The 17,818-nt window shown below is 50.5% G+C and overlaps 1 protein-coding gene across 3 annotated transcripts in view; it reads right to left on the reverse strand.

Moving 5' to 3' along the window:
* Positions 1-17,818, reverse strand: part of ZBTB16 (zinc finger and BTB domain containing 16) — a 180,526-nt gene that overhangs the window by 87,438 nt on the left and 75,270 nt on the right. The gene's annotated exons all lie outside the window — the stretch shown is intronic.

A 17,818-nucleotide genomic window follows, 5' to 3' on the forward strand; every position in this document is an offset into this window, starting at 1 on the left:
CCCTCATCCCTGACACTGTAGTGTGCCCCACCCCCACATTATCTCACTGCTGGCCATGGCTGATCCAACCCAATTGAGAAATAGTAACAGTACAGAACATTTTAACTGAACATTCTTAACTTCAAATATATTTCACAATGCTGGACACTGGGACATGTCCTAAGAGCCTTCTGGGCGTTCCATGCTTTTAGACGTGCGCCCAGGCAACTGAGTGTGTCTGTGTACATGTCCACACATGTAGACAGCCTTCCTGTCACTTACCCAGGCATGGCAGACGGAGCAGCAGAAGCTCACCTCACAAATGGTTCAGCAGGGGCACCTCTTGTACACAGCACGGTCGGGCGTGGTGGGTGGCAGTGGATGGGTTTCCACCTCATTCATGGTCATCTTTTCTTCCCTAGTGATTTCTTAGCTTCCAGGGGAGCCGACTTCCCAGGGGGATGGCTGACAGGAGGACTGACACCCACTCAGATTTGTTTTCCCCAAGGACACTGGCTTAGCCAGTCTTCCAGTATCAGCAGCCACCACCAGGATAAGTATCCCCAACCACACCCTTGGACTCCCATCTCTTCTCCCTGGAGGTTCCAGACCAAATCTCTTGATCTACACCCCGATGAACACTTTCTGGTTTTTTTCTGGATGTGAATGGATTTGCCCGGCAAACGGTGAAAAGTGGCTTTTCTGGGCCACTGGATCAGCACAGTGTGAAAGGTGATACGTCTTGCCCTTTACTTCAGAGGTAACAGGGTACAGGGAGAATGCCAGGCGAGCAGCCAGAAGACCCAGATCCTTAGCCTGACTTGGCCATTAACTTGTTTTATGACCTTGGACAAATTATGCTATAACAACCTCTCTGCATTTTTCAGGTATAAAGTGATGTGGGTGATCTCTAAGGTTTTGGTCCTTTATGGAACCTAAATTTTATCCTTTTACCTAGCTTCCAAGGAATCCCCTTTGGGGCACTATTATTCTTTCTGAGCCATATTCCACTGTGTGATATCCCACGATGCCGAGGCAGTGAGGCTACGACAGCCTCAGCAAAAACTGACACCCAATCCCAGAAGTCTACTCATTCTAAAACCTTCTAAGCCAGACAACCTGAGTTTCCTCCTTTACTCACTTGTGGTCTCTCTTTCAGTAAAAGAGACTTCTGGAACCCATCAGTAGCCTTTCTTTGGAACCACACATTGCTGCCACACATTGCCACACATTGCCCAGCCTTCAGAGTCACAGATGCCCTATCTTGTCTAGCCTTTGGGGTGAGGACATTGCCCTGTACCTGACCCACTAACTCAGTGCCCCACACAGGGTGCAGAGGGGAGTGTCGCATCCATGTGATCCATACGCGGTACAAGGACAAAGGTCCTGCCCCACTGGCAGAGAGACAAGGGCAAAGCACATGAAGTTCAGAAGAGAAAAAGGGAGCACTTCACAAGACTAGAAGTTGACTAGAGCCCAGCACTGGTTTGCTCCTGTCCCCCATTACCATTCAGAACACCAAGGGATGGATGTGGAAAGGTGGATGCTTCCAACTCGCAGGAAAAGGAAATGGCGGAGAGGAATCTGAGTGCGTTCAAGAGACTTGGCTACCAGCAGACTCTCTGCGGCACAGTCTGCAGAATGACCAGTGAGGGAACAGAAGTCCAACTGGTTTCCGAGCAAAAGTGTACATTTGTACGAACTCACGGTCTCTCTGTTCTGTAGACCGCAGTCCCCCACCGCCGCTCCAGTGACATTATACCACAGATTTTGATTAAAATGGAAATTCTGTCCACCTCCGTCTTCCTCGCCACACACGCATAATTTCCCAGTCTGGTCTTGTCTTTTCGTGAGGTCTAACTGCTCATGGCCATCTGAGGTCACCAGCCTCCATGGCAGCACAGGAAAGGAGGGCAGCTAGGGACATCTTTGCACCTTTCTGCATACTCCCTTGGTTTTCACACTCCCTTCCCTGAGAAGCAGCGACAATGCTGAACAGCGTCTTGAAAGTAACCCAGTTCCAGCATGGCCTAAGCACCCCCATTCCAGGCTTGCTGGAGGACCCATCAGGTCCTCGCCAGAGTCCTGGGGAGTGGGCTCAGGTTCTCAGCCACCATCCCCCACCCTCCCCGCCGACAGTGCTGCTGTCGCAGCACAGGCCCCCACTGGCCCACTGGCTAAACCCACCATGAATGTAACAGATTTTCCATTATGTCCAAAAAGACAAAGAAAAAATGAGCCTTTAGCAGGTTTCTAGCTATGTTCTCAAGGGAGCTGAATCATTATGAGAAATCAGAACTAAGCAAATTCTGAACCTTTTAACAAGTAACTAGAAAGACTCATTCCTTCTCACTGATTCTCAACCACACAACCCTCGCTAGTCGAACCGAGCTAACCAGATACATCAAGCCGTCTCTGTGCTACTGGAAGTTTGACAAGTCATAGATTCTGTCTGCTCTGGACTATAAACTATATCATGGCAGAAGCCCTGTTGATTTCTCCTTTTCTTCATAGGGCCTAGTTTTAGAAGGGTTTGCTCAGTGCTGCTAAGGAAATGCCTCCATCTAATGTGGGGTCAAGGCACCCCTCCTCTCATCTTTAACGGTAGTCCCAGCACAAGAGCTTCATGGGCACCTCCAACCCGGAGCTGGGCTCTGTCCCGTGGCCCCTGAAGTCCTCTCGAGGAAGGCCAATGCCTCTTTCATAGCTACGTAAAGCCTGAGCTTCAGCCCAACTCCTCATTCTCAAGATGGGCCTTCATCCCCCCAGCCCGCCTAGAACACAGCAGGAGAGTCGTGGCAGCCAGGAGAGACACATGCCACACTCCATCCTCCTCACCCTCAGTCTCCAGCTGTAGCCAAGCACACCAGGGCTCCTTAAGAGCACCTTCTGTATCTATTCTCTGCAGGAGCAACTCAGCCCGTCTCCATCCCACAGAGCCGCGGGCCAAGGGGAGAATGCTAGGAGAGCCGGCAGCAGGGCCTGCCTAAGAGAGGGTTCCAGGCCCCCAGACTGCCAATGTTCCATTGCTTCCCAAGTTCTTCTCGCCAGAGACAAGAGCAATCAAAGCAGACCAACGAGCAAGGAAGGTTTAGAGAGGGAATTCGGTCCAATAACCCAAGGGCTACACTCTCTCCCTCTCTCCCTCCCTCCCTCCCTCCCTCCCTCCCTCCTTTCTTTTGCTGGGCAGACCAGCACAGAGAACTAGGGTCTGTCAATGGGGCAACTGAGTGGGAGGGAACTACCCATCTTTGAAAAATAAAGAGGGGAATCCATCCTATAAGGGTTTTTATAAGGTAAAGTTTTCCTTGTTCTCAGCTTAACTGATCCCATGCCCTGAATCAACACTCTGCTCTGGCCAGTGAGGCCCTCACCGTCCCTCCAACTCACCTTCTCTCCTTGGTCTGAGCTGTCCCACATCCAGAAGCTACCCTAACGCCGGGGGCTTCTGCTTTCTCATCCCACAACCATCAATGCGACCTACTCAGGGCTTCTAAGAGGTACCCAGAACAGGCAAGGAGGAGACAGGACATTCTGAGAGTCAGATCCAAACCAAGGTCCAAATGACCCTCTTCTCTCAAAAGCCTGCTGCCAACATGGGAATCAATATTCTCCAAGACCCTCTTCTACGGGAACCCAGGCACCACTTACCTCCTCCTTCCTGGTCCTTCCTCTCTTAAGCAGGACCTGGCATGCAGCCGCACGTTCGCATGTGGGCATGGTAAGAGGCCAGTCCCTTCACGGAGCTCTGCCAATGCACGGTCTTAAAAACAACAAATGATTCCTACGCCCCGTGGTCAGGGAACCTCACCCTGGCCTTGCTCATCTCTCCAAGAAGAAACGGAACCAAGAGAGGAAAGAGCTTACATATTTCAGCAGTGGGCTTACTCTTTTCTCCAAGACTCTTAAAGTTCAAAACATACCTTCAATGTCCATTGACCTTTAATTCAAATGGCAAGAGGAAGGCCAAATAGCCAAAGCATTCTGGGCTCCAATTTTAAGATGGGATGAAATGAAAAGTTATCAGACTATCAGGAATTCACTTCCAAGAGCAACTTCCAGGGAGAATTCAAGATGTTCCCATATTTGGTCTCATCTTCTGTACTTTCTACACATGCCTTTTTGTGGAGAAGGGATACTCTGAACAGAGCCTATTCTACTAAAGACCTCTACCCTAAACCAGGACATCTGGGATACTCAGGGAATGTTCCCTACCCTCTAAGGGTGACATTATCTTATCCCGAGGAATGTCCCCTAATGCCACCAGCAGGGACAGATTCCAGTCTGAGTGGGTCATTAGTCATATCTGGTATCGTTCTCCATAGGTACTCTCTCTCAATATCAAGGCCATGATTTAGGACTAAGCCATTTGTAAGTTCTTCAAAGCTATAAGCTCCTTGAGGACAGGGATCAGGTCTCTATTTCTGCCTCCAAGCCCTCAGCACAGATGCAGACAACCAGAGCAGGCATGTGAGAAGCTATCACTAATGAAGCAGTGGCCAACCACCCCAAGACAGAGGGATGCCTGACCACTGAACCCCAGCCCTGGGACTGCCCGGCAGCGGTGGTGAGGAGAGGCCTGGAACCCCCGGGGCAGAAAAGAAAGAGCAGTTCTAATCTGGACTAGGGAGTGGGTCACTTTCATTTTCTCAAGGCATAAGGGAAATTATCCTTTTACCCACTTTTTTTTTAAAAGTTGAGATTAGACAGTCATTGGACAAGCTGTGAATGCTTAGCTGGTATTACCACAAATTATCCTTGTAGCAATAGAGTTCGTTGCTCCCTGACTAGTCAATATTAATAAACATTACCGAATGCTTTTACAACACAATTTATTTTTTAATATAGCTCTTTATGTATGCCATAAAGTAAATATACCAATAAAAGGCAAGGATTTCAAACAACAGATTAAAAAACACAACCAAGAACTAACAGAGTGCTAGTTAACGCTTTGCATGCTGCACAATGGGGGTGGCGGGACGCACAGCGCGTGCCCCTCTCCTGGGATGCCAGGCCAGTGGAGCTCTGGAAAACTGTGGCCATTCGGTTGCTTTGGAGCCTTTTAAAGGGAGGGGGAGAGAACAGCAGAGAAGGCATGTTTCCTCAAGAATCCAGAACAGAAGTGTAACACTGGCTGAGATCCTGTTCTGGGGGCAGGACACCCAGTGTTCTCTCCAGCTCTGCCGTAACCAGCAAATGACCTTGGTCAAACCACTTACCCTCTGGAAGCTGCACTTCACACTCTCTGTAGCAATGCGAGCGTTGAGCAGATGATTTCTTAGGTCCTTTCCAATCAGGTTTACGACACTGGAAGGCTGTGGGGCTAACAGGGGCCTATGCTCACCAGATCATAACCTCCCTCCTGAAGGAGCCATCCCAGATTCAACCCCTCGGCCTCCATCAGCGAGCACAGCCCAGAACACAGGAGGGGCACATGCGTTTTTGTTGAATGAATGAACAAACACGGGAAGGAATTCAAAAAGAAAAACGTAGAGATTAAAAAAAAAAAAAAACCCACCATAAATCAGTTCTAACACACACATACACATGCAAACATGTATCAGTCCAAGCACAGTTGTCCCTATTGTCCAAAAGAGAAGGCCTCCACGGGGCTCTTAGAAGAAGACCATGCATCCTGCACTGGCCTGGGATCAAGGCCAACCTGGAGTGGAAAGAGCTGTCCCTGGCCTTGAAAATACGGGGCAGGACAATGGCACTCCCCACGGCCATAACCACACCAAGTACAGTTGCTTTGCGATAAGCCCGCCGCGTGAGTGTTAAAATAGCATGTCAGAAATGACAAAGGGGCACACTAATCTGCCTGCTGCAACGGCTCTGAGAAGGGTCTTCATGGCTGCTGGGCACCAGGAGGCCCGGGCTTCGGGCCGTTACGTAACGGGTCCTTTGTTTTAAAATACTGAGTTCTCGTAAGTCATTTATTTGAAATATCTGTATCAACAAATTTCACGAGAACAAAAGTTTTTCATTTGTGCGCCGGGCTATAGGATGATTTTATCACACACAATCTCATACAGTCTCTTTCAACAAGGTCTTAGCGTGCTTATCTGCGGAGTTCCTGGTAGCCAAATATGATTGAAATGTTCTATTTATGCTCACTGGATTAAGGAGATGTTGCAAAACTGCACAAAAAACCTGGCAGATGTAAGCGAGGTATTACAGCCTGGGCAGTTAAGATCGGAGAGAAAGGGATCAATACGCACTTTTGTAGGTTTCTTTCTTTTTCTTTCTCTTTTTTTTTTTTAAAGAAACCAGAGAGTTGTGCTTTTTGAAAAGGGAAGGGGAAAAATAGTAAAATGCCTTAAGATTTATAGCTTCTTAGAGCTTTTTCCAAACCCAAAACGGGGCACCATGATGCATGCTTCGTGACGTCAGCCCAAGGAAAACAAAAATAAATCCAAAATATTCTCTCCAGATCCTAAAAGGCCCTATAAGGGAACTGAACTATGGTTATAGATGAGCAGGGTTTTTGCCGTTTCTCTCTCACACCCATAAGAGGCTTTCATTTCGACCAGCACAAATAGCCAATTTCTGGGAAAACTGTTTTCAAAAAGCTCTGGATTCCTCCTTTATCTTCCTGTGTTGCCTGGGCCTGAGGAGGCAGCCCTGTCTTCTGGTAATCTGGCCTCATTTTTACCTGCTCCCACTTCAGCCACAAAGCCGAAGTGCCACCTTCAAATCCCACTGCCCAGCCACGGATCCTCGGAGACTGTGGGAAATACCCGAGGTTTATCAAGGACCTAAGAAAGTTCCTTTCGAATTAGAGCCCTCTGAAAACCTCCTTAATGGATACTGCCTCATTCTTTCTGCTTTAGTACACTGAAAATTAAATCACTTCTCTATGAGGATTGTGAGCTGTGAGAGCCGTCATCCCCAACCTCAGTTATGAGCCCAAGATGAGAGATTGAGCAGATGAACCGATATGGACACCAAATCCCACCGTGGAAGTTACTATCACTGTAACGAAGGAAAAGGTAAAAACACAAGATACCCACCTCTTTGCAGATTCTTCTTCCAGAAAAATGTAAAAAAGAAATGTAGTCAACTGAGGTTTTAGAATAACAATGTTAATGTATTTACAGGTGGCATCTGACTCTGAAAGGGCTTGCTGAGAATTAGTCAACCACCCTGTGGTTGGAGAAGAGAGCGCCGCCTCCCCCCTGCACAGATGGGATGTGGATGAAGAAACTGAGGCCAAGAGAGGCACTCTCCCATGCAAGCAGGTGGAAGTCTCCAGAATGCTCACCTCGGGATCCACGTTCACACGTACCCGCACCTGCAGAGACACTCTCCATCCAGCCTCCCAGTAAAAGGCACGGGAAGGCCACCAGCAGGAAGGAGACACTAAGAGCACACCTGGAGTCCACAGACAGGCTGAGTTTCGAAGCACCGTTATAAGCTCCTACAGAGAAGACCCTCAGCCCCTGCTGCTCACTCTTTACACTCCCCCGTGAAGCACCGACTGTGTGTGCCGGGCTCTAGAAAAGTACGCTTGCACTTGAGCGGCCGTCCATCTAGTCCCTTACACATCAGGACTGCTCTGCGTTACTGCACTCGATTGGTTTCCGTCACAGCACGTAACACAACTTACAGGCATGCCCTGGGCTCTCTACCAGTGTCCCTCACCGGGCCTGGACTGCAGGCCCCCTGCATCCTCGGAGTCTGGCACAGTGCCTGGGACAGAGCAGGCGTTCACTACTTGTGTTTTCAAGTCACACCTTCATGGACGTGTCCACATACCATAAAATTCACTCTTAAAGTAGACCATTCGGAGGTTTTTCTTATACTCACAGAGCTGTGCAACCACCCCCACAACCTATCTCCAGAATATGTTCATCACCCCAAAAAGAAACCCCGCACCTACTGGCAGTCACTCGCCGTTCCCCTCACCCCCCAGTCTACCTGCCTCCATGGGTCTGCCTCTTCTGAACATTTCATACAAATGGAATCATACAGTATGTGTGGCCTTTTAGGTCTGGCTTCTTTCACTGGCTTCTTTCACTGTTTTCAGGATTCATCCAGGTGGGAGCAGGTGTCCCTACTTCCTTTTTATTGCAACATAATATTCCACTGGATGGATATACCACCTTTAATTTATCTGCTCATCCGTCGATAGACGTGTGGTTGTTTCTGCCTGTTGTCTACTGTGAATACCGTGGCTATGAACAGTTGCTTACAGGTTTTACCTTCTAATAAGGGCACTGCTCCGTAACAGCTCTTGTAATAAAAGCCATTGTCATAGCTTTGTGCTGCTCTTGTAATAACGGGAAAGGACATAAATCTCACTTCTCCTGGGTATACGCCTAGGCGTGGAACCTCTGGGTCATCTGGTACCTCTATGTTTAACCTTTTAACTGCCAGGCTGCTTTCTAAGGCAGCCGCACTGTTTTACATTCCCATCAGCAATATATGAGGGTTCCGATTTCTGAGTACATTTTTGGACTAAATGAATAAATATGAATGAAGACTCCTTCTGCTGTAGAAGCCAGCAGAGAAGGGGAAACATTTCCAAGGCTCCTCCGGTAAACTAGCATCTTCGTCTACAGACATGACATGCCACACTTGTGTTTAACAGGAATCCCAAAGAAGGCTATTTATATTTAGTTCATTCCAGAGAGAGAACCGAATGAAAAATTAAGGCAAGAAAAAGAAAAACCCAGACAGCTCAACGTGAGTGCTACCTTCTGCCTTCGCATGTGATTTCAACCCCTACCCTCCACCCCATGTCCAGGCTCAAAAATTTAATCACAAACGCTCCTTAAACAGATTTAGTTGAAAAAAATATGAGCAGGATCCCAGCTCCGCGGCAGCTGACTCTGATTTGGTCGGCACTGAGGGAAGCTTTATTTGACAGCCCTGCTGTCTGTGACGGGAAGCTTGAAAATATATTTAATAATACTTAAAACCAAAACACACACACACAAACAGGAGAGAGGCCCATGGCACTGGAGGCCACTGGAAGCCACTAGAAGCGTGGGCAAGCCAGGAGCAAGGGCCAGCTTCCTTTTCCCAGCTTGTTTGAGGCGGCAGGGGGGCCTGGAGCAGGCTTCGGGGAGAAGTTGTGTGACGGGCTCCCCAAACTTCTCCGTGCCCCTTTTCTTTCGGCAGCCGTGTTCCTCTCCGCACAGACTCTTTGCAAAGAACAAACAAAGGCTGGGACAGAGCAAGGCCCCTTGCAAGCTGCAGGTAATTAAAACGGCCTGTAAATGCCCCAGCAGAAAGCACTTCAAAGAGACAGTAATTCCAGCAATGGTCAGTCAAGACTGTGTGGTGTAAAAATTATGAGTTTCCCAACAGGGAGCTTTGTGTGAAAAGGACAGGGGTTGGTGGCAAAGGGAGGGTGAGCCATACAGAGGAGGCTTACAATTGGTGTCCGCACCCAGTGTACAAGGGACTGTGTGTGTGTGTGTGTGTGTGTGTGTGTGGCACGCACTCGGGCAAGAAAAAGGGGGACGGTGTGCATGTGTATGTGTGAGAGCACACATTTATCAATGCCGAGACGCTCTGAGCGTGTGGGCATGGAGATAAAAGGCAAAATAAAATAAAAGCAACAGATACGCATCCTGTCCCCTACTGGGCCTTGTTTTCACGGGGAGAAGTACCAGGCAGGCAGCCTGCGTGCTCCCCCAGCTCCTGACTTGTAAGGCTGCCGCGGAGTCGGGCGTGCTGGAAATGCAGAACACCGACCACTCTGGGCCCAGCGACAGCCAAGGCACAGCCGGCTCTCCGGATCCGTGCGTACTTTCCATCTCACCAAGACACACACTTACCGACAGCATGCTGCAAGCTACGTTACCCTAAAACAGAGGGTGGAGGAGAGATTCCCAAATTTGACTCCAACCACACTCTCTAGATCCTCCCTGCTGCCCCCGAGCTCAGATGATGCCCTGACCGGCCCCGGCGTGGGGCTGACGCCCATGGGAACAGAGGTGACAGCATCCATGCACAGGGACTTGGCTCTCGCTCTTCTAGCACCCAACCCAGAAAATCCTGTCTGACACACACGTCTGTCATCACCTGACCACAAAACTGCACATCTCTTTAAAAAGGCCTCCATCACGAGTGCATGTTTTTCCTGTATTTTCCCTGCAGAGACCTGATCGCCACAAAGAACCATTTCACCAGGCAGGAGAGCCAGCCTCATCCTGGGGGAGCCCCCGGGGGCCTCTGCCCCCAAAGCTGGTCCATGTTACCCCCAACATTTTGATCTGTGTCTACTGCTGCACCTGCTTGCCCGCCTCTCTCTTCAGCTAGCTGAGAAACTACCCAGTGACAGAGCTTTGCCTCACTTCTCTGCACTGAGCCCAGCAAAGGCTCAGCATAAGTGGATGCTCCAGACACATTCTGGATGAGTGGTTGGGTGCGTGCGTCTCGGGCGTATGGCGTGTCGTAAGTAAGTCAGGACCTGTACTGACGGCACCTGGTGTACAGCCTGGCCCCCAACTGCTCCTCACCCTCCTCGGCCAGCCGAGAGTTCACATGGCCATGAGAGCCTGCAGAGGGACGGTGGAAGCACGCCCCTGCTCACCAAGGCTGCAAAGAAGCAACACCGGCTGGTGGGCTTTATTTCCCCATAAACCAAATCCTGCTCTGCCTCCCTCACAGCGCCACTCACTAACTCCTCCCTGACATCGCCGGCTTTAAGCCCACACATAAAAATGTCCTTTACTATTTTTATTTAATGAGCTTTCATTTTCCTCCCCCTCTTTGTAAATGAGAAAGGAAAGCCCACCTCCTCCTAATGGGGATGGGGGAGAGGAAGCAAAGTGGAATCTTTTTAAAACGGGCCATAACTTCAGGAAAAGCTTTCTCCTTGCCAACACCCCTAGCCACCCCACCCCTCCCCCCACGTCCTCACATCCCTCCATCCCCCGCTGCATCCACCCTGCTCGCCATTCAAAACAAGACGCGTGGATTTTGGACATTTGATTACTTTTAAGTATATATTTTTCCCTCAAATAGACTGAATACAATGGTTAGGAAATGTGACAGAAAACTATTCTGAGTCATTTATTGCCTTAATACCCACCTTTGTCCAACAGGCAGTTTTGACAACAGCGATAAATTCCAAATTTATGTCAACAGAGCATATGTTGAACACCTCATTTCTGAGCTAAAGCGGCATGCTGCCCTATCAATCACCGTTCTGTTTGAAATGAAAGTAGATTACAGGCCTGTGTTATTGAGCAGTTAGAGCTATAGTCATATAAATCAGAACTTTTAACTCTAGGCAATCCGTTGTGCAATTAACTAAAGGGTACTTTGTCATTTCAAGGCTCGTGCACAGACTTGGCAGGGCTCAGAGCTACTGGGAAGGGGGCGTGAGGAAGAAAAGTTTTTAGGCAACAGGAAGATTCTCGACGCTGCATCCACCACACCCCACAATGCCTCGTCCCCCAGCTGCTGCCGCCAGCACCTGCCAACGCTGTACCCTGGGCCCCAAGGTGCCCTCACCATCGGCATCTGTCACGAGGACAACATCACGCAGAGGACAGTCACCGAGTCACCTCTGGATGCGCGAGTGCCTTCTCATTCATTCACCGAGCATTTCCTGGATAAAACCCATGTGCGTAACATTGTCTTAGGTGCTAACGACAATGCTAGAAACGTGAGAAGTGACAACAGTAATGCCAACCACTATTAAAATGAGATCGATGAATGCAGAATTAGAAGAATCACAGACATCTCGGAGGCACCATTCTGTGCCTTTTTATGCATCATCTCATCCAATCCTCAGAACGACTCCGAGGAGGCCTTCGGTTTTATTCTGTTTTGCTGAGAAAGAAACTGAGGCACAAAGCAGTAAACAACCTGCCAAGGGTCATAAAGCTTGGAGCCTGATACAAACCGAGATCACAGAGCAAAAGAGTTCAACGGCTCAGATTCTGACGCCGGCCCTGAGTGCAAATCCCAGGTCTACTGCGTAGTAGCTTTAAGACCCAGGAGGTTCTGTAAGCCTCAGTGTTCTCATCTGTCAAGTGGGATAGTAAACTTATTCCCTCAGAAGGTAGGAAAATGAGATTGTGCACGTAAAAGACGTAAGCCCAGTCCCTAGAATGTAACGTCTTAAACAAACATTAGCTAGAGGAAGGCTGGAGAAGGAGAAAGGCAAACCCTTGTCGCCTGGCCAATTTGCTACCTGGCTGATGAGAAAGAGACAGAAAGAATCCTGAAAGGAGGGAGTGGTCATGTGCCGAGACGTCGACAAGCAGCCAGTGTGTGGGCACGCAGAAGAGCAGCAAACGAATGGTGGATGGTGTGGCTTGAGGACACAGCAAACTGGGCTGGTCCACTTGGGGGCTTCGTGGGCTCTGAAGGGCTCTATCTACCCATGTTAGGGAATACCGAAAATGTAAAGGCCTCGGATGAGGGAGATTTCCACGTGATGGAGGCACCGCATGAACCCAAACTTGCTAAGATGAACAAGTCACGCTGGACAAGCCTCGGGTCCCGCAGCAGGCAGGGGGAGAAGTGGGCAGGCATGAGCTTGCAGAGGTCACACCGTGGGCTGGAGCAGGCAGAGTCCTGAGACAGAGGCAGACTTTGATTTCACCACTGCACTCATCAAGCAGCCACCCAAAAACCCCTCCTTGGAACAATGGAGCTGGCTGGGAATGGAAGGCTCAGGGTGGGCAAGGACCACGGAAGAACGAGGACAGAGAAAAGGGTACAAATTCCACATGAAGAATGAGGGGATGTCCAGAGACAGTAGTTCGGTCAGCCTTCCAAAACAAAAGGCCAACACAACCTCCCTGCCACGCATCTGTAAGATCCTTCTGTGCCCCAAGAGGGTACAAGAGAGAACGTGGAACAAACTGCCTATCTCTATCTAGTGACGAGCCCAGGGGCCTGGCTCCGCGGAGGACGAATTACCACGGAAGGAAACGGAAGAGCTGCTGCCTCTGTTTGCTGCCTGGCAGCAGCTCTCACCCGACTGAACAGGCCGTCACCTACGTATCAGAAGGCAGATGGCAAAGAACTGTGCCGCGCACGAGCCACTCTGCGTTACCTCTTTCCCTGTGGCGCCCTGAGCCGGTCACCAACTCAGCAGGGCTGGAGAGGGCAAGAACGTCCAGGTCTCCTTCCTCTCTCACGAGCCGAGACAGGTTGAGAATCAGTCAGGTGCTTGCCTGGCTTGGTGGGTGGCGCAACCACAGCACAAGACAATAACCTGCCCCTTGAAACCGAGTTAAAGAGAGAAGACGACCTCCAACGTTACATACGCCAGATTCTTAACTCGTGTGCACGAACGTCAGACTCGTCGCCACGCGCAGTATCTGTGGAAATCAAACACCCAGAGGCTTCCCTGAGCAGGGGGGCTCGAGGCTGGGCTCGGTGGACACCAGGGCTCAAGCAGGCAGAGGAGAAGAGAAGGCATTTAGGATGGAGGTGAAACAGGCACAGAACAGCTTCGTTCCCGCGGAAGGGGCGGCCAACCCAGGACAGGTATGCGGGAGTGCAGCTGGGGGTTGTGGGGTCCAGCGAAAGGAGTTTAGACCAGAGCACAAGTGGGGGGGAAGGTGGGGAGCAAGAGCAGGCACAGAGGGAAACATCACAGGCCCCCAAGAGGGGAGGAAGGGGGTTCACGAGGACAGTGGTGCTTCAAGAGCAGAGGTCAGACGTGCTCCAGAAGCCCTCCAGGCCTACCCTTCCTGTCAGGACATATGGCACTAAAGAACATCTGGCCTTGGAGCCTGGCCAGACACTTGCTCCTCGCCGACCTCCCCCACAGCCTCCCATTCACAGACAAGTGGATTCCACGCGGGGATATCAGGGCGACGGAGCCTTCCTGCCACCCACTCTGTGTTTGGTCACTTGCCAGCGTGCTCTGCCTGGCTCCGTAGCTAGATGCCAACAATGCAAGAAAAGGCTGGACAGAAACCGGCACCCCCTCTCGAAGAATCCCCTACTGCACACACGTGGACGAGTGGGCAACGTCGTCCCCACAACACACCCCTTCTCTCACCATCTGGCTGAGCACACTGCTGGTCTCCGAGGAAAAAGGAGAAGACAAGGGGGGAAGAAAGGGAAACCTCTTAGAGATATTTGTTTAATATCTGGAAAGTCGGGGAGCAGATGAAGTATGCAAGTTTCATTTAGAAAATCTTTAGGGAACGATTATATAAAATGAGGCTTCCAATTTCCAAATAAAGCTGGAACAATTGTACCGAACAAGCTGGCAGAGCTGATGAACGGAGGACCCGGGGGGGGGCAGGAAATCACGAGGTGCCAGGGAGTTACAGGCAGCCCCCCCTTTCCCCTTCACAGCAGAGGATGGGTTTGACCAGGGAACCGTGGCAGGTCCACAAATCAAAGGGACAGCCTGCATGAAGGGTCTCCTTCAGCCTACAGAAGCGTGGGCTCCACATTCCTGGGACCCCTCCGTTCCCACATGTCCACTTGTGCCCCAGGCTGTGCATCTTATCATTCTGCACACGGTCCCATCTGGAGGAGGAAGAGGCTGGCTCCACCACCTCTTTTTGAGATGGGACACTGGGCTGAGTGAGACGGTGGGGACAGGAGTAAGTTGCTCCCCTAAGAGAAAGGGAGCAGGGAGCGGCAGTGCCATGCATTCAAGCAGACAAGTATTTATTGCCTACTAAATGCAAGGCATGGTGTTAGCCCCTGTGGAAAGGGTCAAAGAAATGTAATACGTAGGCTGTACCCTCAAGGACCTGAAAACTTAGTAGGAAGCCACAGACACATGCACGTCAAAGATAAAAACCAGTAACACACGACAGGAACAGGGAGATGTGGCGAAGCGCCAGATGAAGATGCTAGAAGTTCTGAACGTGGGCTCAAAGCAGCAAAGCAGAAACCAGCCCCTTCTCCAGCCCGGGCGCACTGCTGTCTGGGAATACCACATCCTTTTCCCAACCCCCACGCACCCCTCCTGCAGCTCTTCTGCCCTCTCCTGCTCCACGGCAAAGTTCTAAGTCCGTCAAGCCAGAGACGCTAATCCCACGCACTCTTCAATCTCACGGCTGGTTTTTCTCTCAAATGGAAAGCCCGTGGGTTAAACCCCATAAGAGCCCTCCCTAGGAGTTGCTCCTCTGCTCTCGCAGGCCACCCATTTTTCTAGGGAACAGAGGACCAAAGGGTGGGCCTGTCAAAAGCTCTGGGTCACCTTTCATCCTGGCCCCCAGCAGGTCACTCCTGGCTGCTCATGTGCCTTCTTGAGAGCCACTGGGAGAGCAGGGCTCTCGGAGCTGCTCCCTCTCCACCTCGCACCAGTGCAGAGCGGGGGGCTCGCCACGCTCATCACCAAACAGGGCATGTGCTCAGAGCAGCCAGGCAGGACCTTCCCCCAGCTCTCTGCACCATTCACTGGGGGAGGAGGGAGACACCATCGCGGTCTCAGAAGGCCCCTGGCTTCCAGTGGAGGAGTTCTCCCACCACCGTGACACGGTTTTCTCCATGGACTCCATCCTTATTCTCTCTGCGCAAAGACAAGGACGTGGTCAACCGTAATGAGATGAACCGTAACACTGTGGGCAGGGCACTTCATCGCCCTTCCAGAAGACACAGTCTCATTCACATGTCTACCGGGCTGGAAGGACTTGGAAGGGTCATGGCCTGGAAATCCTCAGGTCCAGTCATACAAATACTTAATTGCCATCTGAACACCCATGTCACTTCAGTGTCCCCGAGTGTGTGGCCAGGCTCTGTCTCCAGTGAGGCCGAGAGATGGAAAGTTCCACAGGCAGCCTCCTCCCCGTTCTTGCTCCCTTTCCTTCCTAAGACATTCACATCTTGGAGAGGACAGGAAAGCGGGGAAGAAGGGGAGCAGTGAGTGGGACGCAAGGGCTTCTTTAACCGGCTGGTGGCTGTGACCTTAATCATGACAATGAGATTTCATTTCTCTTTCGGTAGAGTGAGGAGAGCAGCAGACTTCAAATGGTAGATAATGGTTGGTCTCCTGAACAATGTACCCCAAAGGTCACCCCTGCACATAAGATATAAGAGAAGACACAGATGCAGTGTCTGTTTCCATAATAGTTTAACCTTCTAAGAAGCAGAGGGTCTAGGAGTCCCTGGGCCTTCTGTGCATCCAGGAATAAATGTATTCAAGCATCACAGACAGATCGTCTAGAATATTTGTAAAGACTTCCCGAAAAGAAATGCCACACAGGACATGGGGCAGTTGTGGAGATCTGGGGAGCAGGAGGCTAGGACAATAACATGAGACCCAGCCAAAAGCATGGCCATCAAGCCCAGAGACAGACCGGCCCAACCTTCAAGGAGACTGATGATGCCCTTCTGCTAAATCTACCTTTGAATCATAAAAATAAAACGAAAATGCCCAAAACAAAGTCATCCTCAGGGGACATTCTTCTCAGGTGCCACGATGGGGAGTAAAACGTCCCAGACCAAACCTTTTGGCAGGCAATACCCCACCTGATGATTAGTTTCATTCCTCTTGCGGGGAGAACACTGGAAAGCTGATCTCTAGAACCATCACTACGACTCACCCACAGCGCCCAGACTGACAATACTATAATTTTTTTTTAAAGATTTTATTTATTTATTTGACAGAGATAGAGACAGCCAGCGAGAGAGGGAACACAAGCAGGGGGAGTGGGAGAGGAAGAAGCAGGCTCCTAGCGGAGGAGCCTGATGTGGGCCTCGATCCCATAACGCCGGGATCACGCCCTGAGCCGAAGGCAGACGCTTAACTGCTGTGCCACCCAGGCGCCCCCAGACTGACAATACTAGAAGGCAAGAATCTTAGAACATTCCAAAGCCAGTAGGGGAAAAAAAGCTCTCAGAAGGTCACAGACTTCTAAGATCTACCACAGACCATATGAGCTCCCGAGGCCTGTTTCCCCATCTGTAAAATGAGGATGTTCTTTCTGACTCTGACAGCCTATGGACAGATCTATAATCCATGAGCTCATGAGCCCATCTGCTTTATGGGGACAAGACCCCATTTCTACAGCTGCCTTTGGGTGGCCCTACACGGAGCACCCTTACTCTCCTAACAGTGGTAAATAACCTTCGCGTAATGCCAAGACAGAAGGCTAATGCTATTTTTAGCCCTTCCTGGGAGAATCTACTTATTTTTAAAACTTCACCAGGTTGTTCGCACAAGGAACACAAGTGAAGAGAAGGACCTGAGCAAGGGAAGGCAGGGAATGACATCAGAACCCCAGACATCACTCTCGTCGGGGTCCAAGCCTACCGCTGTCCCCCAAGGCAAAAGGATTTCAACTGAATTCTGCCCAACTCACTTCCCTCATTAGCCAGAGCCCCACCATGACATTCCAAACCCACAAAGTAGATTCACAGCCCTGCAGAGGAGAGAGGAGCCATCCCACAAGAAGGAACTGAGGCCCAAGGAAGGCCAGGGGTGCATTCCTTTGAGGTGCACAAGACGCTGGGTAGGCTAAGGGTCAGTCCCACTTGGCTTCCCAGGAAGGGATAAAAAAGGTCACTTCCGGGACACCTGGGTGGCACAGCGGTTAAGCGTCTGCCTTCGGCTCAGGGCGTGATCCCGGCGTTATGGGATCGAGGCCCACATCGGGCTCCTCCGCTATGAGCCCGCTTCTTCCTCTCCCACTCCCCCTGCTTGTGTTCCCTCTCTCGCTGGCTGTCTCTATCCTGTCGAATAAATAAATAAAATCTTAAAAAAAAAAAAAAAAGGTCACTTCCTGTTGCAGGAGCTTTTGAGAAAGTAAAGAGAAGTGCACTGGCTCCCATCTCCCCTGAGCACCAGCCGCTCAGCTTTCTTCCACCCTGCTGTGTTAGTTTCCTCTGGCCGCTGTAACAAATTGCCATAAATTCAGCAGCTTAAAACAACACAAATGTATGATCTCGGAGT

This window comes from Ursus maritimus, unplaced genomic scaffold, assembly GCF_017311325.1.
Source record: "Ursus maritimus isolate PB19 unplaced genomic scaffold, ASM1731132v1 scaffold_16, whole genome shotgun sequence".
Classification (NCBI taxonomy): Eukaryota; Metazoa; Chordata; class Mammalia; order Carnivora; family Ursidae; genus Ursus; species Ursus maritimus.